Genomic DNA, 27,504 nt, shown 5'->3' with positions numbered 1-27,504 from the left:
TTAGCGTGAAGCTCCTGCCTGATGCCCATTGATTTCAAGTCTGCCCTTGCTTTCGGCCCATCTTTGGTCCTCTCTGGCATGTTGAGCAGGGTACCAAGCAGACTCTCGCACACGTTCTTCGTGATATGCATGACATCAAGGCTGTGAGGCACACGGTGGATCTTCCAGTACGGCATGTCCCAGAAAATAGACCTCGTTTTCCATACCTTCAGCAGCGGTTCTGGCGCCTTTCGCTTCTTTCCCGGCTCTGGCGCCTTTTGCTTCTTTCCCGGCAGTGGGCAGTCTTTCCAATTTTTCAACAGCTTGTCTATTTCCTCGCCGCTCCTCGTACACGGGCGTTTTCGGGGTTCGGTTTCACCATCGAACAGATCCTTGCGTTTCCTCCACGGGTCATCATCGCAAAGCCACCTTCGATGTCCCATGAACACGGTTTTCAAAGACCCGGGATCTCTATCTAGCTGGCGATACGTTGTGTCATCCATGCACCTTACGCATCCAGAAAATCCGTGGACTACCTGCCCCGCGAGATATCCGTAACCGAGATAGTCGTGCACCATCGTGAGTAGTGCGGCTCTCATAGGGAAATATTCTTTCTCTGCGGCATCCCACGTATTGGCTGGCATTTTCCACAGCGTGTCAAGCTCCTCTTTCAGCAGCCCCAGATACAGATTGATGTCGTTCCCTGGTTGTTTCGGCCCTTCAATTAGCATATTCATGTGAATGTACTTACTCTTCATGCACAACCAGGGGAGAAGGTTGTACATCCACACAAACACAGGCCAGGTGCTATGTGTGCTTCTCTGGCTGCCAAACGGATTGACTCCAACGGTGCTCGCGCCCAGCACAATGTTCCTTGGATCGTTCCCAAATTCTGGGTATTCGAAGTTCAACGCTTTCCACTGGCTCGCATCCTTAGGGTGACTCAGCATCTTGTCTTTTTTATCTATCTCCGGATCATTTGCGTCATCTTCTCGCTTCTTCTCCTCCCTATCCGCGTGCCAACGCAGGAGCTTTGCTACCTTAGGGTCCGCAAAATACCGCTGCAGACGAGGAGTGATCGGAAAGTACCACACCAATTTTCGAGGATCTTTCTTCCCCTTCTTGTATCGAGTGACGCCGCACACCGGACATATGGTAGACTCCGCGTGCTCGTCCCGATAAATGATGCAATTGTTCATGCACACATGGTATTTCACGTGCGGTAAATCGAGAGGACACACGATTTTCTTCGCCTCCTCCAAACTGGTCGGGCACTTGTTCCCCTTGGGAAGACGTTCGTGCCAGAATGACATGTTCTCGTCGAAGCATGCATCGGTCATTTTGTGTTTTACCTTCATCTCCAGAGCCATGAGCGTTACTTTGAGGAGGGTATCCTCGGGCCTGCATCCTTCATACAATGGAGTAACCGCGTCTAACTCAAGTTGATCCATCTTGGCTTTCTCTCGGGCGGCAGCTCTTGCGTTATCCGTCTGCTTGAGAAGCAGCTCTTGAATATGAGGGTCCTGCACCCAGCCCATCGATGGTCCAGCGTCGTCTGCTCTGCCGGCATCATCATCTTCATGATCATGCTCGTCGTCTGCTCCGGCATCTTCCTCATCATCATGTCCTGCATCTTCTACATGATGACTGTGTACAGCATCACCGTCGTGATCATCTACTCGGGATTCTTTGTCTTCTCGCCCGCCAGAGCCGCGGTGGTTGTCTTGCTGCCCTTCCTCATTTCTTGCCCGGCCCCCATGGACGACTTCGTAGTCATCTTCATCACCTTGCCACCGATAGCCATCCATGAAACCACGCAAGAGCAGGTGGTCCTACACCTGCTCGGAATCCGGGTCCGCAATAAGGCTCTTCAGCTTGCATCTTCGACACGGACATCTTATCTCTGTCTCGTTCTTTTGAAGCATCTCGGCCTTCGCGGACCTCAAAAACCTATTCACGATGCCTTCGGTCATCGTGCGGACCATGGTCGCCTGCGGGGTAGAGCAAAATGATATTTTAGAACCAAGAAAATTTTTGGCATGACTTTCCCTAAAAATAGGACCAAAAAGAATGCTTAATGCCAAAATTCTCGCCAAAACGGAAATGAATCAACATTCCGGCAAAATATTGGCAACTATCGCATTTCAAATACCGGTACACCTCCAAACACAAACACATATGCAACACCACAAATATATGCAACACCACGAACATACATAGATCTAGCTAGGCCATAAAAAGTGCATGTGCACATTGTGGTAGGGAGAACAACATAAATATAGCTTCCCCCCTTACTTACCTATCAAAACAAGGTAATTAAACCACTTAATTTGAATGAATCTATGGTGGAAATGAGGTGAAAAAGAGGAAGCACCCGAGACAAGGAGGAGGCGGTGGAGAGAATGAAGTGGGGGGAAAGTGAGTGTGGGTAGGAGAGGTTGTCCAAAATATCTTATTGCTGCCCACTTACTAATGGCGCACCAACCACAAATGCGCCATTAGTAATCCAGGTTACTAATGGCGCACCTTCTGGTGGTGCGCCATTAGTAGTTTTGCAAAAAAAAACATACTAATGGCGCACTGCTCTGGAGTGCGCCATTACTAGTTTAAACTAGTAATGGCGCACGGTGGAGAAGTGCGCCATTAGTAGTTTTGCAAAAAAAGGAATAAAAAATATAATTAAAAAAACAACATTAGTTGCGCACTTTCCGGCAGGTGCGCCATTACTAGTTACAACTAGTAATGGCACACTCCGTCTGGATGCGCCATTAGTATGTTTGGACAGGCGCACTAGTTCAAAAAAAATATTGATACTAATGGCGCACCTTGGGCATGGTGCGCCATTAGTAGTTTCAACACTAATGGCGTAGCAGAAGGTGGTGCGCCATTAGTATATACTAATGGCGCACCTCCTGTCTGGTGCGCCATTAGTGTCAATCCCATCTATAGCCCTTTTTCTAGTAGTGAAAATTCAGAGTTCAGAGTTATCTACAGTGTCGTTTTCGTCAGTGACTTGTCACCGATCACCTGTGCACCCTGGCGCATTGCGCACGGCCCTTATCCCTAGCCAGAGCACCGAACGCCCTCTTGGACGGACGCAGGTGTCGGTGGCGGTGAGCATCGCCGACGCCGGCAGCTTCTGCGGTGGCAGAGCCACCCGTGGCGGCCAACGGAGCCAGCACCGGCTCGCTACGCCGTTCTGCGCCGACCAACATCCCTAGCCCTCCGCGTGGCCTCATGCATGCCAGCGCACCCTGCAGCACCGTCGCCGTGGCCCGGCAAGCACAGGGCACGCCCTCTGCCGCCGACGGGCCCGCGCCGCCCCGTTCTGTCGAAACCAACCTTGCGCGCCAAATCCAACCTGGGTTAGCCTCTAAATGGAACCCGTAGACCTCCATGTTGATGCCCAATCCCCTAAGCACCCCGACCAAGCACTGCGCCGCCGTAACCATCGCCGGAGATCCCCGTTCTCGGCCACCGCCTCAGATCGCCTACAAAAAGGAGTCCCGAGCTCGTTCTCAAGCACGCACCACCACTACACCTCACCAGTACCCCGGCAAGCCACTAGGAGGACCTCGAGGAGGTCTCCTCCCCCAACTCTGGCCGCCTCGATCCTCCTCGGCCACCAGCTCGATCCACTCCGGTGAGGCCACCCTCGCCGCCCTAACCTTGTCAGTAGTCTCCTCGGGAACCCAGTGACCTAACCCCGGCTTCAATTTGACCTCCGCAGCCCTCCCCGACGAGATCCAACTGCACCCGAGCGGCCGTCCGCCGGAGCAAGGACCACCGTCGATGTGGTGCTTGCCGATGACCGCCACCACCACCCACCAATGCGGAAGGACACCCTGAGCACGTAGGTACTCTCCGATCATCCTAACTCGCCGTGGATCGCCGCCGGCGACCACCGCAGCTCTCGGGCACCGACGAGCTCTACTCCTCCCCTTTGAAATTTCAAACCTGACGGGTGGGACCCCCTCGTCAGTGTTTTCTCTTTTTCAAACCATTTTCTGTTTTTATAAGTTGGCCCCTAGAAACTTTCTGTTTCATTACAGATGAGTCCCTGGACTTAAAACCTTTATAACTTTTAAATAGAAACTGATTTTTGATTGATTCTTTTTCTGCCATCTTTATTTTTCTGTCTAGTTTTTTATCATATTTATTTGAAAAATATTTGGAACACTTTTCTGTGCTCTCGCGGTATTTACGATAAGTATGTATTTTCTTATACCGTAGATACCGGAGGAGGTGACGGAACCGCGAACTTCGCAAAGCTAGACTCCGACTACTCCGAACCAGGCAAGCATGTTTGATCTTTTGATATGATAAGTGGTTGTTGCATGTTTGCATTTAGTAGTTTCATGGCATATTAATGAGCATTTTGGTAAATGTTATATTTCATGCAAAGATGAGGCAAGTGAGTTTCGGAAATCCATATGTTGTTGGATATAAGTTTGCATGGCCATGTGATGGCATGAGAATGGGTAAGATGGTAGTGTTGTACCATGCCAGTCTTATGCCAGACCATTTGACTTCAGTATCAACGTGAATCAAGTCACATTCCCATTAGTTTCCCTTCCTGTACTACCACATGGTTTCAGCAAGGAATATGGCTTAGTAAGTTGCAAACCGCTTTCCTGGTACACACTAAATAGAGAGGCCATGATGAGGGTTCCATGTCCCTGGATTAAAGCCCATCATCCGGTTAGGGGGCATGGGTGTTTCCGGTTGGGACCGAGAGGGGGATCACCCCTTAGAGCGCGCGTATAGAAATTTGATCCCATGCTATTCGAGGTTGTGACCTCCCCGTCTCAAAGTTTTTCTTGGATGTTGTCTAGGGTGATTCCTGGCATCGTGAGCTGGAATGGGTGTGTACTGGTTAGATGTGTTTCTACCAAAATACCGTAAAAGGAACTAGTCCTTCGTGACTACGGAAATCTGTTGGCTGTGGGCAATTAGTACAGACTCTGCAGAGTCAAAAATCCTTTGAATCATCTTGTACATGTCCAAGTACTGTGTTCATCTTATCTTGTCAAATGTCAATCTCAGTGACAAAACTCCGGTGAACCACATGAGTGTTAAGTACGGTTAAAAGTTTATTCCTGTGGATGGACTAACCCGTTTATTATTATGTGTTGAATATTTCCTATGAGTATTATATCTTCATGAATTTATCAGATATGAAGAATGAAATATAAGCCCTTTCTGCGATGTCGCTCAGACGTCCGACTGTGGCACTCTTGTTATTTACTTTTGAAATATAAGCCCTTTCTGCGATGTCGCTCAGACGTCCGACTATGGCACTCTTGTTATTTACTTTTGAGATAAGCCCTTTCTGCGATGTCGCTCAGACATCCGACTGTGGCACTCTTGTTATTTACTTTTGAGATAAGGCCTTTCTGTGATGTCGCTCAGACGTCCGACTGTGGCACTCTTGTTATTTACTTTTGATATAAGCCCTTTCTGCGATGTCGCTCAGACGTCCGACTGTGGCACACTTGTTATTTACTTTTGATATACGCCCTTTATGTGATGTCGCTCAGACGTCCGACTGTGGCACGCTTGTCATTTATTTTTCAATATAAGCCCTTTATGTGGTGTCGCTTAGACGCTCGACTGCGGCATGATTATTTATTTGTTTACCTTTCGAGGCGTCGCTCCAGACACCCGATCGGTCTTCAGTTGCATGTTGGGATTCCGGGAGAACTACCGCCCGACTTCCTTTTTACCTATCATGTCATGCAGATATTTATTATTTGAATGAGCATTGTTGTTTTACTCATGACGCATTCATGCATGCATTTGTTATATCTTATGTCTGAACTGTCTTGCGAGTACTTTCAAAGTACTCACCTGGCTTGTTGATTTGGCCAGATGTTGATGAAGGCGATCTCATGGATGAAGAGTTCGATAGCGAGTCCGACACCTAGAGGAGTCCCAGTCAGTCTCGTGCGATCCTGGATTTGGTCACTGTATTATATCCGCTTCCGCTACCCCAAAAATAAATTCATCGAGCCTCACCTTGATGCTCGATGAGCTGCCAGTTTAGGAGTCATATTATCCACCACCACTTTTATCTCGAGTCAGTAGCATGTCACCACACCCCTGTGTCATAACCGCCCTTATGTACAATATTGGCGTGTTTGTAATAAATTGTTGAGCAACCTCAGCTCAACCTATAATATATTTGATGCTACTGGCCTTCTGTATTCAAGTATTTGTCCACCAGTAAGGATAACTCTTCCTATACTGGAATCAAAAGATCGATTTCTCAATAAGTATTTTATTGAAAAACCGGTCGTGACAGGAGATGACCTCCACGCCATAAAATATTTACCCCTCAAGCTCAAAGGGCCAGCCCGGCATTGGCTTAAAAGCCTTCTCGAAAACACCATAGGAAGTTGGGAAGAGCTCGAGGATGCTTTTCGGGCAAATTTTCAAGGGACTTATGTCCGACCTCCGGATGCAGACGATCTAAGTCACATAACTCAACAACCCGGAGAGTCAACCCAGAAACTCTGGAACAGATTTCTTACTAAAAAGAACCAGATAGTCGACTGTCCGGATGCCGAAGCCTTAGCAGCTTTCAAGCATAGCGTTCGAGACGAATGGCTCGCCAGACACCTCAGCCAAGAAAAGCCAAGAACAATGGCCGCATTAACAAGCCTCATGACCCGCTTTTGCACAGGAGAAGATAGCGGGTTGGCATGGAGTAGCACCAGCGATCCAAGTACATCCGAATCTAGGGATGTAAACGGGAAACCACGACGTAGCAAGGACCAGCGCCGGAACAAGGGAAGCAGACCGAAGAGCACGACAGTCAACGCCGGATTCAAAAGCTCTCGGCAGAATCAGAAAAAGCCGCCCCCAAGGATAACAGGGACGAGCTATCTAACCTCAACAAAATCTTGGACAAAATATGCCAAATCGACAGTACTCCCGGGAGGCCTGCAAACCATACCCACAGAGATTGTTGGGTCTTCAAGCAATCCAGCAAACTCAATGCCGAACACAAGGGGCTCGACATACCAAGCGAAGACGACGACGAACCCCACAAGCAGAGCACTGGAGAACAAAATAAGTTCCCACAAGAAGTCAAAACAGTAAATTCACTTCATGTGACAAAAGGGAAAAACAATGTGGCGCATATGGAGATACGCGCCATACGGCCTGTCCCAGAGGAGTCCCGCCACTGGTTGTTACAACCAATCACCTTCGACCATCAGGATTGAAGTATCCGGAACGCAGGCTGCACTGCCTTGGTATTAGATCCGATAATTATGGACTCCACTTTACACAAGTCCTAATGGACGGCGGCAGTGATCTAAACCTGCTATACCAGAACACAATCCGCAAAATGGGGATAAACCCAACAATAATTCGCCATGGCAACACTTCCTTTCAAGGGGTAACGCCAGGCCCAGTTACCCATTGTACGGGTTCCCTCTTGTTAGAGGTTATGTTCGGCTTCACCGACAACTTCCGAAGCGAAAAGCTAACCTTTCACATTGCCCCATTCAAAAGTAGCTATCAAGCACTACTGGGACGCGAAGCTTTCGCCCCCTTTAACGCAATACCGCATTATGCATCCCTTACACTTAAAATGCCCGGTCCGCGAGGCATCATCTCATTAAAGGGAAATATCGAGTGTTCCTGGAGCATGGAAGATTGTGCGGCTGCCTTTACAGCCACACACTAAACCATCTTTACTAGTCAAAGCACCTAAACAGGTCGTTCAAGACCCCGGACATGGCTAGACGAGTCCGGCGTAAACATACAAAGGATTACTAGCCGCATACCCCTGTACAAGGGGCTCCGGACGTATACAACAAGAGACAATAAAGCTCAATTCTACCCATTTTTTGAATTATACTTTGTTTATTTAATATAACATAGATTTTTCGCACGATTGTTTTCAACTAAGTTCCTCTCTTTTACAGATGAACACCGTGCTACACCCGTCCAGGATACGGCACAACGGAGACACAGGCGCAGACATGCAGTAGGGACCCATTCCAAGGATTCTTTTCAGATTAAGACCCTGCGTAAACCTTTTTTATTGTCTCTTGTTGATAACATCCCTCGGGTTTTTGTTATAACCAAGGAGGAGGCTGGCGTCTTGGCATGTGGCCACGTCAGAATTTTGCGCGTACGTGGACACCAGGGGATTCTTACCAAGGGCTTTTGTTCAGCCCATTTTCATAAAGACCGAATACCTTAGGGAGTGTTCGGCGTCGCGAGTTTGGCCTTATATGCATCAGCTCCGAATCATGTCTTTGGTCAAATGTTGGGTTTGCCCGGCTCCTGTGTTTTGCTGCCTTACGTTCCGCTCTATCGGCTAAGGTGGCACCAGGAGAACTACAACGATTGTGCCCCGGTTCGGCCAGGTGAGCACCTCAGTAGAGAAAGCCGAAAACTGACTATCATGATATAGCGTGAGTCTGGTCAACCACTCGATGACCCGCCGGAATCTTTAGGATTCCTCCGCATTAACGAAGGGCTGTTTCCCGGCCAGGCACACACGCGCCCTGAATTCGGGTGAGCGCGGTGCCCTTAGGGGCTATATAGTAGCCCCACTATCAAACTCCTATGGCTAAGTGAAAGTGATAAAGCATTATAGTCTGGTTGCCTAGTTCGCAGCGCTATCACCTCCTTAATAGGACCAAGACGTTGGATCAAGTGTGAAAATGCGCCTTCTATGAACACCCCCGCATTATATGCATGGGGGCTGAAGCCGAAGACTGCCATCTTTCAGGTTATATACACATATACATTAACGGCCGCACAAGATGTATTCTAATTCGTGAAAGCACAAGTATAAAAAGCTTGTATATTCCATCGAAACATTGTTTTTCTATAATACATGTTATTCAAATATAACATCCTTCAAGCACTGCGTCTCTATTAAACGAGCGCCTCGCAGAACTTCCTAAAAATAGTGCTCGGTAGGTACTGGGCTCTCGTCCGAATCTTGGGATGCAACAGCAGTGGCCGTCATATCCGCCCAGTATGTCTTCACACGGGCAAGAGCCATCTGCACACCCTCTATGCATGTTGACCTCTTCATTGCATTAATATGCGGCACTGCACCTAGGAACTGGTGCACCAAGCTAAAATAACTCTTCCGCTCGGGCCTTTTCGGCCACAAATGACTCACGACATGCTTCATGGCGAGTCCGGATAACCTGTTCAGCTCCGCCCATGCAGCCAAACAATCGGATACAGAAAGTGGGCGCTCTGGATTGTGGAACTGCGACAAAAAAGTTCTTCCACTTCATGGTCATTTCGATCCCGGAAGTGTTCGGTTGCGTCCGCGGCACTCGCCGCCAAGTCCAGATAAGTGTTTGCTGCACTCCACTTCCGGTCCAACGGAGCATATTTAGGATCCCCGAATTTCATCCGCAGCATATAGGGCTTTCCAGCCGTGATATCTCCGGCCTGACGTAGCTCCTCCTTCATGGCTCTTATTGCAGAGCGAGTATCCTTGGCCTCGGTAGTGACCTTCTCTAGGTCCTTCTGTGCCACCCGATCTTCTTTTTCAAGAAGCTTGCAGCGGTCGGCAGCATTCTTCAACTTTACAACCATCTCGGCCATTTCCTTCTTGCTTGGACAGTGAGCAGCCTGTTCGGCTTTCAGCTCTTCAGCCGCCTTTAAGGCAGCCGCATCGCTTATCCTGGCCTGCTCCTTGGCTCGGGCAAGTTCCGCCCGAGGGTTCTCCATGGCAGCGGCACCATCTGCATCAAGCACACATGTTATAAGGTATGGGCATCAGACTCCTCTTACCAGGTGTCTTTGAAATTACATACTTTGTGCCTCGTCCAGCCGCTTGTTGACAAGCACGATGTCGGCATCTGCCACGTCAAGTTGCTGCTTTAGCTCAGCAAATTTATCAGTCCGGCTAGGAAACCGGACACTTTGCCACCTACATAGGAAAGGCGACATATCATAGCTGGGATTATGATCCTCGGCGCGCCGTCATTTTTGACAACACACCGAGTCTCAGGGGCTACTATCTATACAGGGCGCATTTTATATATGTGGATCTGTCAAAAGGTACATCATTTCGCGTACCTCAAAGCATGTCAGCAAACTCCTGACGGCCTCGTACATTCCGCTCTCCGCGGATGAAATTCTTCTAATCACGGTATCCATCAATGCACGGTGTTCTTCTGAGATAGACGCTCGCCCCAGCAGATCCTTCAGCTCCTCCGACCGTGCACCGGACAGTGCCGGACTAGTCCGATGGCCTCTTTCGAAGGCCGGACATGGAGGGCCTTGGGGTGCAATACGGCTGCCTTCCAGCCCTGCCAGATTCGGTGAAACCCTCCGTGACGACACCTCAGGGTCACCCGCCTCGCAAGGCGGAACGGCAGGGGGAGGCGTTCCGCTCTCCATCATCTCCGGACGAAGATCCCCTGAAGATGAGCTCTGTTGAGAAGGGCTGAGATCCGAACTACAAGGTTAATTTTCGGTTAACTTCCTCAGAAATAGAACAGGGATGTCTCTCATTTTAAACCCCCCCCTCTTTACTTACGGCTCAGTGGAGAGCTGATCCCCTCGGTAGCGCAAAGCAGCCGAGGCACCCTTCGGCGCCGGACCCTCTGACGAAGATTTCTTCCCCCGCTTTGAGGCCATGGCCTCCGGGTCTTCAGAGGCGGTCCTTTTCTTCCCCTGGTTAGAGGAATTCTCGATTCCTCCTTTCCTGACAGCCTCCTCCGGGGAGGCGGTACCTTCCTTGTTCCCCTCTTTGCCTTCTTCTAAAGGCACAACTTCTAGCATCCTGGTTAACACGGGATCCGGCGCAGTCTCAAGGAGGGGGGCCGGACACCTGATGAGCTTTGCTTTCGCTATCCACTCCTGTTTAAGGGACATCTCTTTAAAGAGAAATTTCATGATGAATATACGGATGGCGTGTCCGGGTTCAGGGCTACTTACTTGGGTATCTGGGCGATTCCAGCTCAAACCTGCGTCCTCGGACGAGTCCGGACACATTGCTCGTGATCCGAAGAACAATTTGTACACATCCACATGCGTTGTGCCCATAAAATGTTGCAGGGCTCGCGGTCCTTCCGGATTAAATTCCCACAGGCGGAGGGGGCGACGTTTGCAGGGCAGGATGCGGCGAATCAACATAACCTGCGTCACTATGGCCAGAGTGATATCTCTTTCTAGGAGATCCCGAACACGGCCCTGCAAGAAGGGAACGTCCTTGGACGGCCCACAGTTAAGTCCTTTATTGAACCATGATGCTAGCTGTGGTGGGGGACCCGAGCGAAAACCAGGTGGCGCTACCCATTTGGTGCCCCTGTGAGCTGTGATATAAAACCACTCTCGTTGCCATAAGCCGAACTCCTCCTGAAAAGAGCCCTCGGGCCATGGAGCGTCAGCAATCTTGCTTATAACAACACCTCCGCACTTTGCGTGCCGCCCCTCGATTATCTTCGGCTCTACCTTGAAGGTCTTAAGCCACAATCCAAAGTGAGGAGTAATATGGAGGAAGGCCTCGCACACGACAATGAACGATGAGATGTGGAGGATGGACTCCAGAGTCAAATCATGAAATTCCAGCCCGTAATAAAACATGAGCCCCCTCACGAAGGGGTTCGTCGGGAAGCCTAGCCCTCGGAGGAAGTGGGACGTGAACACCACGCTCTCACCAGGCTTGGGAGTGGGAATAACCTGCCCTTGAGCAGGCAGCCTATGAGAGATTTCGCCGGTAAGATACCTGTCATCTCTTAGCTTAAGCATGTCTTCTTTCGTAATGGAGGAAGGCATCCACCGGCCTCGCAGTTCGGAGCCGGACGTCATTCGAGGTCCGAAGCGCCTGAATCTGGAGCTTTGGGTGTTGGAACTCAAGGCGAGAGGAGGATTTGATTGGAATTGAAAGAGAGGAGTCGAGCCTTGGTCTCTTTATAAAGAGGTTGAATACAAAGAGCCTTCCCCATGACCGTTTGGGACTCACTTTCGATAAAGGAGACATACCAATGGCACGGTTGGGTTACCCACGCCCGTATTGATGAGAATCCCAAAATAAGGGGACACGATCTCTGCTTTGACAAGACGTGCCAAGGAAACCGCCTCGCTAAACGCGCTAAGGTGGGACAGTAAAACGATTCGAATAAAGGCTTGGCGGTGGCATGATGTCACGCTGCGGAATACGTCAGCAGATTAGATTTGTACAAATATTATTCTCTCTACGGTGGTATGTGGAACTTATTTTGCAGAGTCGGACACTATCCTTGTGTTCAAACATCTTCTATGAAGTATTCGGAGGAGGAACCCGCCCTGCAATGCCGAAGACAATTTGCGTGCCGGACTCGTCGTCATTGAAGCCTGGTTCAGGGGCTACTAAGGGAGTCCCGGATTAGGGGGTGTTCGGATGACCGGACTATGACCTTTGGCCGGACTCCTGGACTATGAAGATACAAGATTGAAGACTTCGTCCCGTGTCCGGATGGGACTTTCCTTGGCGTGGAAGGCAAGCTTGGCGATACGGATATGTAGATCTCCTCCCATTGTAATCGACTCTGTGTAACCCTAGCCCTCTCCGGTGTCTATATAAACTGGAGGGTTTTATTCCGTAGGACAAACAACAATCATACCATAGGCTAGCTTCTAGGGTTTACCTCTCTGATCTCGTGGTAGATCTACACTTGTACTACCCATATCATCAATATTAATCAAGCAGGACTAGGGTTTTACCTCCATCGAGAGGGCCCGGACCTGGGTAAAAACATCGTGTCCCTTGTCTCATGTTACCATCCGCCTAGACGCACAGTTCGGGACCCCCTACCCGACATCCGCCGGTTTTGACACTGACAAGAACCATGGATTCAGAAACCCATGCCCTTTCCTCCTAAACCATCCAAGGCAAAGGATGATGAGTATTTTGAGCGCTTTGCTGAAATGAATAGACCTATTTTCTTACGTATGCGCTTAACTGATATGCTTAAAGTAAATCCTTATGCTAAGTATACGAAGGATATCATCACAAATAAAAGAAAGATACCGGAAGCTGAAATTTCCACCATGCTTGCTAATTACACTTTTAAGGGTGGAATACCAAGGAAACTTGGAGATCTGGGTGTTCCAACTATACCATGCTCCATTAAAAGAAATTATGTTAGAACTGCTTTATGTGATCTTGGAGCCGGTGTTAGTGTTATGCCTCTCTCTTTATATCATAGACTTGAATTGAATAAGTTGACACCTACTGAAATATCTTTGCAAATGGCTGATAAATCAACTGCTATATGTATAGGTATTTGTGAGGATGTGCCTATTGTGGTTGTGAATGTCACTATCTTAACGGACTTTGTTATTCTTGATATTCTCGAGGACGATAGTATGTCTATTATCCTTGGTAGACCTTTTATTAATACTGCAGGGGGTGTTATTGATTGCAACAAAGGCAATGTCACTTTTCATGTTAATGGTAATGAGCATACGATACACTTTCCGAGGAAACAATCTCAAGTTCATAGCATCAATTCTATTGAAAAAGTTCCAACTATCATTTTTGGAGGTTTTCAATTTCCTCTCCCTGCTATCAAGAAAAAGTATGATATTCTTATTGTTGGGGATTTTCATATCCCCGTTGAGGTAACTTAGTGTCATTCGAAATTTCTCCGGTTCCGTGTTATTCGGAATGAGTTTGTTAACAAGACTTGATCAACCTTGTTAGGGGGTTCATTTTGATGATCACGAGATGGATGAAACTAGAAGGCACAACCTTCTGTACCCTCCTTTTACTTTCTGTTATTTAGAATAAATAAAGAAAAAATAGTATTATCCGTCTGAATCGAGACTGCAGGCCTCACCGGTTTAATCGACGACTGAATCGATCAGTATCTCTTACTTACTACTACTTTCGTGCAAAACTTTTATTATTATCCTAAGAAATCACCGCCTGCAGTATCATTTCATTTATATTGATGAATTCAAAGAAATGTCTTTATGTCATTTTTGCGCGGTGTGTAGGATATCTTATGAGGGAGAATTAGATGAACCCCATCGTGATGATGTCGGTGGCTTTGTTAACACCATTGTTGTAGATGAGCCAAAGAAGGGCTCCGAGGCGAAGGTCTCTAGCATACACTTTCCTGTTTTACGCTCTTTTGCTATATTTGCTAGTAGATGCTTGATTGGTCGTGGAAATAGTGGAAATTTGAGCGTTCTAGATATTATCATTCTTCAACATGCTTTGCTTGGGGACAATACTTTTAATATGGGTGCCGTCGTTGCTAAACGACTAGCCCTGAACCATACAAAAGGTCCCATATTTGGAGGTATCTATGCTGCACGTCTTGCTAGACATTTTCAGATACCCATTAGGCACCCTGAGGAAGAGGAGACGACATTGCCTCCTCACATTTTAGATTACAAGAGCATGGTAGCACACAAGTTTATTGTTGACAACGAAAAAAAGATGCTTTTGTATAAACTTAGATTCAATAAGAAACTTTTTGAGATTATTATTTTGCCTGCGCCTCTGTTGTTTGATTTGCTTGCAGAAAATTTTCTTGTCACACCGGAAGCGGTGAACAACCATCGAGCCCAAGCTTTTACTCCAGAACCTGAACCTGAGCCTGAACCTGCGCTGGACCCTTATTGTGCATCATCTGTCCAATGAGATCCTGAGGTGGCGAGCCAATATTATCCTGATTATACCTCTCATTACACCGGAGAGAGTAGCAGCGGTCCTTTGTAGTAAACCAACTTAGGCACAAAGCCTAAGCTTGGGGGAGTACATATTTCTCACCGACATTACATTCATGTTCACACACTAGTCGTCGGTGCTCATACTCTTTCATTGTATTATCCCTGCTAGTTTAGATTTCTTTTTCTAGTTTTCTTCTTGTGTGTTTGATAAACCTTAAGAAAAACCAAAAAAATTAGTTAGTTTAATTTCCTTGCCTGTAGTAGGAATTAAAATGAAAACCCAAAAAGATTTCTAGTTCTTCTTCTTTTACTTGTTGGGAGCTTTCCCGTGTAAATAGGTTTATTTTCTTTTTCTTTCCTTTGGGGGTCGAGAAGACCATATTGAAAATGCTTACTGGCTCTTATATGCATGATTGTTTATTTAATTTAGAGCCCATATTACTTGTCTTCTCTCTTTAGTTGAATGCTTGCAGATTCCAGATTAGTCCAATGCACGTGCACTCTTATTATTATACACATCGTTCGATCGTGCGAGTGAAAGGCAATAATGACGATATATGATGGACTTATTGGGATGAGAAAAGCTGGTATGAACTCGACCTCTCTTATTTTTTAAAATATGATGTGTTCATCGTTCCTGAATCATCTATTATGAAGTAAACATATTTGCAATGACATTTAGAGATTATAGTTACTTGTGCCATGCTTGATTAGCTGCTGCAAGATCCCCTACAAAAATAATGTGCTAAGGTTTGCCTTTAGGATGTTTACAATGCTTGTTGGTTTGTACGGTGTAGGACAGAAACTTTTGCTGTAGTGCGCGATTTTACATTTTTATCTGGAACGTCAATTGGTTCTGATTCCTTTTGCACTGGCTTAATGTACAACTTGTTTATTGTTCCTAATTGTGGTAGAATTTTTGGGGTACCTGAAGTATGGTGGATGTTCATATTGCTACAGACTGTTCTGTTTTTGACAGATTCTGTTTTTGATGCATATTTTGCTTGTTTTGATGAATCTATCAATTTGTGTCAGTGGATTAAGCCATGGAAAAGTTATATTACAGGAGACACAATGCAAAAACAAAATATGAATTGGTTTGCAACAGTACTTAGAGTGGTGATTTGCTTTATTATACTAACGGATCTTACCGAGTTTTCTGTTGAAGTTTGTGTGGATGTAGTGTCTAATCGAGGATGTCTCGATATGAGGAAAAGGAAGAGAGGCAAGAGCTCAAGCTTGGGGATGCCCGAGGCACCCCAAGCAAATATTCAAAGAGACTCAAGTGTCTAAGCTTGGGGATGCCCCGGAAGGCATCCCCTCTTTCTTCAACAAGTATCGGTATGTTTTTGTATTCGTTTCGTTTATGCATTATGTGCAAGTCTTGGAGCGTCTTTTGCATTTAGTTTTCGTTTTTTCTTCTATGCACCATGCTAATATGAGATAGTCCTTGGTTGATTTATAGAATGCTCATTTCACTTCACTTAAATCTTTTTAGTATGGCTGTCGGTGTCAAAACCGGCGGATCTCGGGTAGGGGGTCCCGAACTGTGCGTCTAGGCGGATGGTAACAGGAGACAAGGGACACGATGTTTTACCCAGGTTCGGGCCCTCTTGATGGAGGTAAAACCCTACGTCCTGCTTGATTAATATTGATGATGTGTGTTACAAGAGTGGATCTACCACGAGATCAAGGAGGCTAAACCCTAGAAGCTAGCCTATGGTATGATTGTTGTTCGTCCTACGGACTAAAGCCATCCGGTTTATATAGACACCGGAGAGGGCTAGGGTTACACAGAGTCGGTTACAATGGTAGGAGATCTACATATCCGTATCGCCAAGCTTGCCTTCCACGCCAAGGAAAGTCCCATCCGGACACGGGATGAAGTCTTCAATCTTGTATCTTCATAGTCTTGGAGTCCGGCCGATGATGATAGTTCGGCTATCCGGACACCCCCTAGTCCAGGACTCCCTCAGTAGCACCTGAACCAGGCTTCAATGACGACGAGTCTGGCGCGCATATTGTCTTCGGCATTGGAAGGCGGGTTCCTCCTCCGAATAATTTATAGAAGATTGTGAACACCAGGATAGTGTCCGACTCTGCAAAAATAATTTCCACATACCACCGTAGAGAGAATAATATTTACACAAGTTCAATCTGCTGACGTATCTCGTGGCGTGTCGTAACGCCGCTACCAAGCCTTTACTCGAATTGTTTTTATTGTACCACCTCAGCGTGTTTAGCGAAGCGGTTTCCTTGGCACGTCTTGTCGAAGCAGAGATCGTGTTCCCCTTATTCCGGGATTCCCATAAATACGGACGTGGGTAACCCAACCGCGCCCGTTGCCACGCCCCCTCCATCGAAGGCGGGTTCCAAACGGTCATGGGGACGGCTCTCGGTATTCTTCCTCTTTATAATGAGACCAAGGCCAGTTCTTTTTCTTCAATCCTCAATCGAATCCGCCCCTCGCCCCCGAGTTCCAACACCCAGGGCTCCAGATTTGGATACCTTCGACCTTCGACAATGTCCGGCTCCGACCTACGGGGCCGGTGGATGCCCTCTTCCGTCACGGAAGAAGACGTGTTAAAGCTGAGAGACGCCAGGTACTTGACCTACGAGATTTCACATAGGTTGCCTGCCCGAGGGCAAGTTATTCCTACTCCCGAGCCCGGCGAGAGCGTTGTGTTCGTGTCTCACCTCCGTCGGGGTTTAGACTTCCCGATGGACCCCTTCGTGAGGGGGCTCATGTTTTACTATGGGCTGGAATTCCATGACTTGGCTCCGGAGTCCATCCTCCACGTCTCATCGTTTATTGTCGTTTGCGAAGCCTTCCTCCGCACTACCCCTCACTTCGGCTTGTGGCTCAAAACCTTCAATGTGGAGCCGAACATGATTGAGGGGCGTCAGGCAGAGTGCGGAGGGGCGGTCATAAGAAAGAGGGCCGATGCTCCATGGCCCGAGGGCTCTTTTCAGCAGGAGCTCGGCTTGTGGCAACAGGAGTGGTTCTATATCACCGCTCCCAGGGGCAGCAAGCAGAGGCCGCCGCCCGCCTTCCGCTTGGGCCCTCCACAACAGTTGACGTCATGGGTCAACAAGGGGCGTGACTGGGGGCCGTCCAAAGACATACCCCTGTTGCAGGACCGGATTCGAGGTCTCCAAGAAAGGGAGATCAATCTAGTTACAGTGGTACAGGTTATGCTGATCCAGCGCCTACTTCCCTGCAAACGACGCCCCCTTTGCCTATGGGAATTTAATCCGGAGGGGCCACGAGCTCTTCAACACTTCATGGGTTTGACACCCGCGGAGATGTACAAACTAATCTTCGGATTGCAAGAGATGCGTCCGGACTTGACCGAGGATGCTGGCTTAAGCTGCAATCGCCCGGATACTCAAGTAAGTAGCCCTGTGTCCAGACACATTGTCCATCTATTTATCGTGGGTTTGCCTTTTGACCAGCTATCCCTCCCTGAGACCACGCAGGATCCCGTGTTAATCAAAATGTTGGAGGTTGCACCTTCGGAGGAGGGCGAAGGGGGGCACAGGGGAACTACCACCTCTGCCAAGGAGGCTTTTAGTAAGGGAGGAATCGAGAGTCCCTCCCTCCAGGGGGATAAGAGGATAGCTTCCGAAGACCCGGGGGCCAAGGCCTCAAAGCGGGGAAAGAAATCTGTACCGGAAGGTCCTGTGCCGGGAAGAGCCCCGGCCGTGCTGTCTCCTCGGAGGAATCAGCCCTCCAACGAGCCGTAAGTAAAAAAAGGGGGAATTTTGTAATAGTGGACACCCCTGCTTAATTTCTAAGGGTGACCGAAGTTTTCATCTTGTAGTTCGGATCTCAGCCCGTCTCAGCACAGCTCATCTTCGGGAGACCTTCGTCAAGAGATGATGGAGAGTGAAACGCCTCCATCTGCCGCCCCATCATGCGGGGCAGACGACCCTGAGGTGTCGTCACAGAGGGTCTCCCTGAGTCCGGCGGGGCCAAAGAGTTTGGCACCCATTGGAGTACGGCTGGTGGAGCTGCAGGATTTGCTTAAGAGGGAGTCTATCTCGGAAGATCACCGCACATTAATGAGTACGGTGATTGAAAGGATCTCGTCCGCCGAGAGCAGGTTGTATGAGGCCGTTGGAAGCTTGCTGACGGGTTTTGAGGTACGCAAAATATGACATACCTTTTGACAGTTTTGCACATGAAGTGCGCCCTGTATAGATAGTAGCCCCTGAGACTTGGTATGCTGTCGAAAGCGATAGCGTGCCAAGGATCATAATCTTAGATATAGAATGTCGCCTTTCCTATGCAGGTGGCGAAACGTTCGGTGGCCAGCCGGACTGATGGAGTTGCCGAACTGAAGAGGCAACTCGATGTTGCGGATGCGGACATCGCGCTGGTCAATAAATGACTTAGCGAGTCACAAGGTAGGTGGTTGCTCCGCGGTTGCCTAGTAAGGGAGCTGGTGCCCTTTCCTTACAATTTGTATGCTTGATGCAGATGGAGCCGTAACTGTGGAAGATCTTCAAGCAGAGCTTGCTCGAGCCAAGGAGCAAGCCAGTATAAGTAATGCGGCTGCCTTGAAGGCAGCGGAAGAGCTAAAAGCCAAAAAGGCTGCTCACTGCCGAAGCAGGGAAGAGTTGACCGGAATGGCTTTGAAATTAAAAGATGTTGCCAAGCGTTGTGAGGTTCTTGAAGGAGAACGTCGAGTGGAGCAAGAGGGCCAGAAGAAGGCCGGCACCAAGGTCAAGGATGCCCGGAGTGAGATGCGGGCTATGAAGGAGGAACTGCGTCACGCCGGAGACATTGCGGCTGGAAAGCCCTTTCTTCTGCATAGGAAGTTCACAGATCCGAAGTATGCTCAGCTGGGCCAGTTGTGTGGTGCGGAGGATCCTTATCTGGATTTGGCGGCGAGTGCGACGGACGCAGTTGTGCACTTCCGAGGCCAGAAGGATCACGAAATGGAAGAACTTTACTGGTCTCAATTCCATAGTCCAGAGCGTCCACTTCCGTTGACTGATCGGCTGGCTGAGTGGGCTGAGCTGAATAGATTGTCTGGACTTGCCATGACGGATGTGATCACTCATCTGTGGCCGGAAAGGCCCAAGCCAAAGAGTTATTTTGGCTTGTTGCAGCAATTCCTTGGGGAGGTGCCGCATATCAAGGCGATGAAGTGGTCGGTATGCATAGAAGGTGCACGGATGGCTCTCGCCCGTGTGAAGACATACTGGGCGGACATGGATGCCACCACTGTTGGATCCCGGGGTTCGGACAAGAGCCGATTACCCGCCGAGCACTATTTTGAGGAAGTCCTGCAGGGCGCTCATCTAATAGAGTCGCAGTGCTCGAAAGATGTCATGTTCAAATGACGTGTATAATTTGTGAGATCATGTTTATAATGCAATAGCTTTTATACTTGTGCGTTCAAGTATTGAACTATCTCCTGTGCGGCCGTATGTGTATGTATAATCTAAAAGATGGCAGTCTTTGGCTTCAGCCCCCACGCACATGGTGCGGGGGTGTTTGCAATAAGAAAAAGCGCTTTTTCACACTTAATCCAACGTCTTGGTCCTTTTAAGGAGGTGATAGCGTGGCAAACTAGGCAACCAGACTATAACGCTTTATCACTTTCACTTAGCCATAGGAGCTCGAATGTGGGGCTACTATATAGCCCCTAGCGGCACCGCTCTTCTCCGAACTTGGGGCGTGTATGTGCCTGACCGGGAAGCGGTCCTTCGTCAAAGCGGAGGAATTCTAAACATTCCAGTGGTCGATCGAGTGGTTGACCAGTCTCTCACTATATCATGACAGTCATTTTTCGGCTTTCTCTACTAAGGTGCTCGCCCGCCCGAACCGGGGCACAATCGCAGTAGTTCTCCTGGTGCCGCGTTAGCCGATGATACGGAACGTAAGGCAGCAAAACACAGGAGCCGGGCAAACCCAACATTTAACCAAAGACATGATTCGGAGCAGATGCATATAAGGCCTAACTCGAGACTCCGAACACTCCCTAAGGTGTTCGGTCTTTATGATACCGGGCAGAACAATGCCCTAAGCCCCTAGTGTCCAGGTACAGGCGGGAACTTCTGATGCGGCCGATGCCAAAACGCCAGCCTCCTCCTCGGCTATGGTAGGAAACCGGGGGATGTGTATCAACAAGAGAGAGTAAGAAAGGTTTACGCAGGGTCTTAATCTGAAAAGAATCCTTGCAACGGGTCCCTGCTGCACGTCTGCGCCTGTGTCTCTGTTGTGCTGTATCCTGGACGGGTGTAGCACGTGCTTCATCTGTAAAAGAGAAGGACTTAGTTTCTAAGAAATATCGTGCAAAAGTTGTATTAAAATAAAGTATAATTTGGTAGATAAAGAAAGTGGAGCTTTATTGGCTCTCATCATTTAGACGCGCGGCCCCTTATAAAGGGGGTATGCGGCTGGGAAGCCCCTTGTTTATTTACGCCGGACTCGCCTAACCGGGTCCGGGGTCTGAATGACCTGTGTTTAGGGGCCTTGACCTGCAAGGTCGGTGTGGCTATCAAGGCAGCCCCATGCTCTCCATGGTCGAGGTACACTCGGACTTACTCTTTAATGAGATTATACCGCATGGACCGGGCATTGTAAGTATAAGAGACGTGTAGTGTGATATTGCGTTAAAGAGGGCGAAAGCTTTGCGTCCCAGTAGTGCTTGATGGCCACTGTGAAATGGGGCGCTACGGAGAGTGAGCTTTTCGCGACAGAGGTTGTCGGATGAACCGAACACAACCTCTAGTGGTACAGAGCCCGTATAATTGGCTTAAAGGCCTGGCGTCACTCCTTTGAAGGAAGTGCTGTTATGGCGAATTTTGGTAGGGTCTATCCCCATTCTGCGGACGTTGTCCTGGTAGGGCAGGTGCCGCATTGTGTTTCTGTGTTATCACATGGAGTTAATTCACTGTTTTGACTTCTAATGGGAAAGTCTTCTGTTTTCCGGCGTGCTGCTTGTGGGGTTCGTCGTATTCGCTTGGTGTGTCGAGCCCCTTGCGTTCGGCATTAAGTCGGCGTGGACTGCTTGAAGACCCAAAAATCTCTCTGGGTATGGTTTGCAGGCTTCCCGGAGGTGCTATGCATCTGACATAGCCTATCCAGAATTTTGTTTAGGTTGGATAGCTCGTCACTGTTGTCCTTGAGGGGCAGTGTTTTGTTATTCGGCCGCGAGCTTTTGAATCCGGCGTTGACCGCTGTGCTATGTGGGCCATTTTCCTTATTCCGGCGCAGATCTTTTCTGCGTTGTGATTTTCAATTTCCATCCCTGACTTCGGATGTACTCGGGTCGCTGGTGCTACATCTAGCCAGCCAGCTGTCCTCCCCTGCGCAAAAGCGGGTCATGAGGCTTGTTAGTGCGGCCATTGTTCTTGGTTTTTCCTGGCCGAGGTGTCTGGCGAGCCATTCGTCTTGGTCGTTGTGCTTAAAGACTGCTAAGGCTTCAGCGTCCGGACAGTCGACTATTTGGTTCTTTTTGGTGAGGAACCTGTTCCAGAATTTGCATGCTGACTCTCCGGGCTGTTGAGTTATGTGACTTAAATCGTCTACATCCAGAGGGCGGACATAGGTCCCTTGAAAATTTGCTCGAAACGCATCCTCGAGCTCTTCCCAACTACCAATGGTATTTTCTGGGAGGCTTTTGAGCCAATGCCGAGCTGGCCCTTTGAGCTTGAGCGGTAGGTATTTTATGGCGTGGCAATCATCTCCTCTAGCCATGTGTATGTGTAGGATATAATCCTCAATCCAGACTCTGGGGTCTGTTGTTCCGTCATATGCCTCTATGTTTACGGGTTTGAATCCCGCTGGAAATTCATGATCCAGTACCTCGTCGGTGAAACATAGTGGGTGTGCGGCGCCCCTATATTTGGGTGTGCTGTTGTCTTCAAACGCTCGGCGGGTTGTGTTGTTTCCTTTTTCCGAGGATCTTTATGCTGATCGTGTGCCGGCTTGTGTGCGGAGCCCCTTGTTGCTCCTAGCCTATCATCTGGTCGTCTATCCGGCCAGGCGGCATCTTTCTTTTTTGACTGTGGGGGCTCTAAGGCCTCCTCGTCGAATTCGGGCAACAACTAGCGCTTCGGGTAGCTCTTTGTCTGGGGACTAGCGTCGTAATTATCTGCGGTATCGAGTACTTTGCTCCATCTCATTCGGAGTGCGTCTTCTGCTGTTTTGAGCTTCCGCTTTTGCTTCTTCAAACTTCTTGCAATAGCGACAAGCCTTTTATGAAGGCTCTTATGCTCTGGAGATGTGTTTGGCGTGAGATCGTCTAGGCTCTTGTTTTCGCCGGGGATGGGTTGCTTGTCCGGTTCACCGTATTCGAATGATTGCTTGGTGGCATGTGCGCCATCCACTGCTTCGCCCTGCTCTAGGGCCGGGTCCGTATGGGTGTCGTCTTTATCGATGCGAGACTTCGGGCAGCGCTTGCATCACCATTTTGGTTGTTTGTTGGGGGAGTTCTCCTTCGCCACATCCCGTTGTTCCTCATTATCGCTTCCTGTTGGTATATCCACCATACACACGTTGTGCACTGGGGTAGCTTTCCAGTGCCCGATAGGCGCTGGTTCTTGGTTGTCTCCGGCATCGTCGTCCATACCGTCGATGTCTTCGGAGATGTAGTCTAGCATGTCGGTTAGATCAACGACAGTGGCTACCAAGTGGATGGTGGGTGGGTTTTGAATTTCTTCGTCGTCCGCATCCCAACTGTCCTGGCCGCAGTCCGGCCAGGGGTCTCCTGATAATGAGAGATACCTTAGCGAACTCAGGATGTCGCCAAAAGGCGAGTGTTGAAAGATGTCCGAGGCAGTGAACTCCATTATCGGCGCCCAGCCGGATTCGATTGGTGGTGGCGCGGGAGGTTCGGAGTCCGGCAAGGAGTCCGGCACCTCGGAGTCACGAGCTTCGTGAGGGACAAGATCAGTGTTCGGCTCTATCGCCGTAGAGGTTGCAGCCCCCGAGGCGGCGTCTAGCCATCCGTCCTTGATCTGCGCAGCCGGCTCCGAATTGAAGATCGGAGCGGGCTCAAGTGCGGCCTCCAGGGTACTGTCCAGCTGCAGAGCTAAATCATGCTCGTCGTGACAGTGCGGCATGCTCAGCTGTGGCTCGAATCCATCGAGGATCAAGTCCCCATGGATGTCAGCCGTGAAGTTCAAACTTCCAAATCTGACCTGACGGCCAGGGGCATAACTTTCGATCTGCTCTAGATGACCAAGCGAATTGGCCCGCAGTGCAAAGCCGCCGAATACGAAGATCTGTCCGGGGAGGAAGGTCTCACCCTGGACTGCGTCATTGATGATGATCGAAGAAGCCATCGAGCCTATCGGCGACGACACAGAGGAACTCTCAATGAAAGCACCAATGTCGGTGTCAAAACCGCCGGATCTCGGGTAGGGGGTCCCGAACTGTGCGTCTAGGCGGATGGTAACAGGAGACAAGGGACACGATGTTTTATCCAGGTTCGGGCCCTCTTGATGGAGGTAAAACTCTATGTCCTGCTTGATTAATATTGATGATGTGTGTTACAAGAGTGGATCTACCACGAGATCAAGGAGGCTAAACCCTAGAAGCTAGCCTATGGTATGATTGTTGTTCGTCCTACGGACTAAAGCCATCCGGTTTATATAGACACCGGAGAGGGCTAGGGTTACATAGAGTCGGTTACAATGGTAGGAGATCTACATATCCGTATCGCCAAGCTTGCCTTCCACGCCAAGGAAAGTCCCATCCGGACACGGGACGAAGTCTTCAATCTTGTATCTTCATAGTCTTGGAGTCCGGCCGATGATGATAGTTCGGCTATCCGGACACCCCCTAGTCCAGGACTCCCTCAATGGCTTTATAGAATATTTCATGTGCTTCACTTATATCATTTGAAGTTTGGATTGCCTGTTTCTCTTCACATAGAAAACCGCCATTTGTAGAATGCTCTTTTTCTTCACTTATATTTGTTAGAGCATGGGCATATCTTTTGTACAAAGAATTAAACTCTCTTGCTTCACTTATATCAATTTAGAGAGATGGCATGAATTGGTCATTCACATGGTTAGTCATAAAATCCTACATAAACTTGTAGATCGCTGAATATGATATGTTTGATTCCTTGCAATAGTTTTGCGATATAAAGATGGTGATATTAGAGTCATGCTAATGGGTGGTTGTGGATTGTAGAGACACTTGTGTTGAGGTTTGCAAGTCCCGTAGCATGCACGTATGGTAACCGTTGTGTGACAAATTTGAAGCATGGGGTGTTTCTTTGATTGTCTTCCTTATGAGTGGCAGTCGGGAACGAGCGATGGTCTTTTCCTACCAATCTACTATCCCCTAGGGGCATGTGTAGTAGTACTTTGCTTCGAGGGCTAATAAACTTTTGCAATAAGTATATGAGTTCTTTATGACTAATGTGAGTCCATTGATCATACGCACTTTTACCTTTCCATCATTGCTAGCCTCTTCGGTACCGTGCATTGCCCTTTCTCACACTGAGAGTTGGCGCAAACTTCGCCGGTGCATCCAAACCCCGTGATATGATACGCTCTATCACACATAAGCCTCATTATATCTTCCTCAAAACAGCCACCATACCTACCTATCATGGAATTTCCATAGCCATTCCCAGATATATTGCCATGGAACTTCCATCATCATCATATACATGACTTGAGCATTTATTGTCATATTGCTTTGCATGATTGTAAGATAGCTAGCATGATGTTTTCATGGCTTGTCCGTTTTTTGATGTCGTTGCAGATCTCGGTACACCGCCGGAAGCATTCATATAGAGTCATATCTTTGTTTTAGTATCGAGTTGTAATATTGAGTTGTAAGTAAATAAAAGTGTGATGATCATCATTATAGAGCATTGCCCCATAAAAAAGAAAAAAAAAGAAGAAAAAAGGAAAGGCCAAAGAAGACTAAATAAAAAGGGGGCCAAAGAATCCCACCGAAAAAAGAAAAAAGAAAGAAAAAAAGAAAAAAAGAAAAAGGGGCAATGTTACTATCCTTTTTCCACACTTGTGTTTCAAAGTAGCACCATGTTCTTCATATAGATTGTCTCCTATGTTGTCACTTTCATATACTAGTGGGAATTTTCATTATAGAACTTGGCTTGTATATTCCAATGATGGGCTTCCTCAAATGCCCTAGGTCTTCATGAGCAAGCAAGTTGGATGCACACCCACTTAGTTTCTTTTGTTGAGCTTTCATACATTTATAGCTCTTAGTGCATCCATTGCATGGCAATCCCTACTCCTCGCATTGACATCAATTAGTGGGCATCTCCATAGCCCGTTGATTAGTCGTGTCGATGTGAGACTTTCTCTCTTTTTGTCTACTCCACATAACCTCCATCATTATATTCTATTCTACCTATAGTGCTATATCCATGGCTTGCGCTCATGTATTGCGTGATGGTTGAAAAAGCTGAAGCGCGTTAAAAAGTATGAACCAATTGCTCGGCTCGTCATCGGGGTTGCGCATGATGAGAGCATTTTTGTGTGACGAAAATGAAGCATGGCCAAACTATATGATTTTGTAGGGATAAGCTTGCTTTGGCCTTGTTGTTTTGAAAAGACATGATTGCTTTATTGGTATGCTCGAAGTATTATTGTTTTTACGTCAAATGATAGACTATTGCTTTGAATCACTCGTGTATTAATATTCATGCCATGATTAGACATAATATCAAGATTATGCTAGGTAGCATTCCACATCAAAAATTATCCTTTTTATCATTTACCTACTCGAGGACGAGCAGGAATTAAGCTTGGGGATGCTGATACGTCTCCGTCGTACCTATAATTTTTGATTGTTCCATGCCAATGTTCTTCAACTTTCATATACTTTTGGCAACTTTTTATATTATTTTTGGGACTAACATATTGATCCAGTGACCAGTGCCAGTTCCTGTCTGTTGCATGTTTTATGTTTCGCAGAAAACCAATATCAAACGGAGTCCAAACGGGATAAAAATGGACGGAGATTTTTTTGGAATATTTATGATTTTTGGGAAGTAAAATCAACAAGAAACAGTGTCCGGGGTGGCCACGAGACAGGGGGCCACGCCCCAGGGAGGCAGGCGCGCCCTTGGCTCTCGTGGGCCACCCGTAAGGCGGTTAACGCTCTTCTTTTGGCGCAAGAAAGCTAATATTCTGAGAAAGATCTGGGTGAAAGATTCACCCAATCGGAGTTACGGATATCCGGATATAAAAGAAACGGTGAAGGGGAAGAATCTGAGAACGCAGAAACAGAGAGATAGATCCAATCTCGGAGGGGCTCTCGCCCCTCCCAAGCCATGGGAGGCAAGGACTAGAGGGGAAACCCTTCTCCCATCTAGGGAGGAGGTCAAGGAAGGATAAGAAGAAGAAGGGGGCCTCTCTCCCCCTTGCTTCCGGTGGCACCAGAGCGCTGCCGGGGGCCATCATCATCACCGCGAGCTTCACCAACACCGCCGTCATCTTCACCAACGTCTCCATCACCTTCCCCCTTCTATATTCAGCGGTCCACTCTCCCGCTTATCAAGTGTAGGGGATAACGGCGCCGAAAATTAGTCTTGATAACCCACAAGTGTAGGGGATCGCAACAGCTTTCGAGGGTGAAGTACAACCCAAATTTATTGATTCGACACAAGGGGAGCGAAAGAATATTCTTGAGTATTAGCATTTGAGTTGTCAATTCAACCACACCTGGATAACTTAGTATCTGCAGCAAGTATTTAGTAGCAAAGGTGGTATGATTATAATGGTAATAGTAGCAATAGTAAAGATAAATGTTTTTGGGTTTTTGTAGTAGTTGTAACAGTAGCAACGGAAAAGTAAATAGGCGAAGAACAATATGTGAAAAGCTCGTAGACAATGGATCGCTGATGGATAATTATGCCA

The sequence above is a fragment of the Triticum dicoccoides genome, chromosome 5B (genome assembly GCF_002162155.2).
Source record: "Triticum dicoccoides isolate Atlit2015 ecotype Zavitan chromosome 5B, WEW_v2.0, whole genome shotgun sequence".
NCBI lineage: Eukaryota > Viridiplantae > Streptophyta > Magnoliopsida > Poales > Poaceae > Triticum > Triticum dicoccoides.
Note: the sequence above shows the minus strand (reverse complement) of the source record.